The sequence below is a fragment of the Vombatus ursinus genome, unplaced genomic scaffold (assembly GCF_900497805.2).
Source record: "Vombatus ursinus unplaced genomic scaffold, bare-nosed wombat genome assembly UNPS02014786.1, whole genome shotgun sequence".
In the NCBI taxonomy this organism is placed as follows: domain Eukaryota; kingdom Metazoa; phylum Chordata; class Mammalia; order Diprotodontia; family Vombatidae; genus Vombatus; species Vombatus ursinus.
The window spans coordinates 21,424,279-21,425,907 of NW_020954564.1; the positions used below are offsets into that span (position 1 = coordinate 21,424,279).

The 1,629-nt window shown below is 57.5% G+C and overlaps 1 non-coding gene across 1 annotated transcript; it reads right to left on the reverse strand.

The window, feature by feature from the left end:
- Positions 1-569: 569 nt before the first annotated feature.
- Positions 570-643, reverse strand: TRNAT-AGU. The gene has a single exon. It is a non-coding gene; the product is annotated as a tRNA-Thr (tRNA).
- Between the last annotated feature and the right edge of the window lie 986 nt (positions 644-1,629).

The window sequence follows — 1,629 nt, forward strand, 5'->3', positions numbered from 1 at the left end:
CCATCCTCAAATCCCCCAGGACCCCTGAGCCCTCTCCCTCATTTCATTCCCTCCATCCCCAAATATCCTCTGCGCCCCCGCCACCACTACCTCCAGCCTGTTCCCTAGGAGCCCCAAATACTTTGGCCCCCCCAAAAGTCTCCCCACCCCTGGAAGCTGCACTTTGTGACCCGTCTCCTCCCGCCCCCCCTTCCCCCCCCCCCCCCCCCCCCCCCCCCCCTTCCCGGCCCCGCCTCAGGAGGCGCAGTGAACCCCCCATCCCCCCCGCACCCCACACCCCCACCCCCGCAACGCAGCCCTCACCTTGGCAGAGGTTCTGGGCTCAGGACACGAGGATCCCCGTGGGCTCAAGGTTCGGGGCCCCTCTCGGGCTCGGGGTGCAGCTAGCTAATAAAAAGGAGCGGGCCGAAAGCTGGCCCTGGCCCCTCAAAATGCAATCCTAACCCTAACCCTACCTGCCCGCTTCTCCAGGGCTCCCCATCTCCAGGCGGCATAAAATGAGGGGTTTTGGGTTTTTTTTCTGCGCAAGAAGGGCGAAAAAAAAAAAAAAGAGAGACTCCAAGCTCCATAGGCACCGCTGGGATTCGAACCCAGGATCTCCTGTTTACTAGACAGGCGCTTTAACCAACTAAGCCACGGCGCCGCCCGCACAGGCACGGCGAGAATCTCCTCCCCATCGCTGTTGCCCTCGCAGGGCCTCTCTCGCCCCGCCCCGCCCCGCCCCGCCTAGCCCCGCCCCGTCCCGCCTCGCCTAGCCCGGCTCGGCTCAGCCCAGCCCAGCCCAGCCCAGCCCAGCTCTACCCAGCCCACGCCGGCTCAGCTCGCGGCCCAGGGACCACCCAAGGAGTCACTAACCCAGGCCGGCCAAAACACGACTGCACCATCCCTGGGAGCTGAACGAGTGTCTGCAACGCGGAGCAGCGCGGCTCGTGTTTTCCGGTGTCTGCTCCTCCAGTAGAAAACTTATAAAGCCGATCTCAAGGCCCACGCATGTGTGCGTGTGTGCATGTGTGTGTGTGTGCATGTGTGCATCCATGCATTCATGCATGTAGGAATAGGATGCTTGTGTCCTGAGCTATATTCAGACTTTACGCGTGTGGGGATCAGATAGCACTGATTAAGCGTTCACTGGGTGCCAGACTAAGTGCTGGGAATACACAAAGGCAAAAGTCAGTCTCTGCCTTTAAGGAGCCCACAGTCGAATGGGAGAGACGACGAGCGAACCACGTACAAGCAAACTATATATGCAGGATAGATGGAAAATAATCACCTGAGGGAAGGCACTAAGATTCAGAAGGGCCAGGAAAGGCTTCCTATAGAAGGTGAGACTTTAGCTGAGGCTTGAAGGAAGACAGGAGGCTGGGATGAGGAGGGAGAGATGTCTAGACATAGGAGACAGCCGGCAAAAAAGCCCAGAGTCTGGAGGTGGGAGTGTCTTATGAGAAAAACAGCAAACGAAGCCAGTGCATTCGTGCACTATGCATAGACTGAGGAGTACTCAAAGATATAGATTAGATAGATAGATAGATAATGTTCATAGTTCCATGTTCATGGTGAATGCATGTGTGCATGTGTGGTGTTCATACCAATGAATTCGTGTATGTGTGGGTGTAGGCTGCTTCTTCTCAC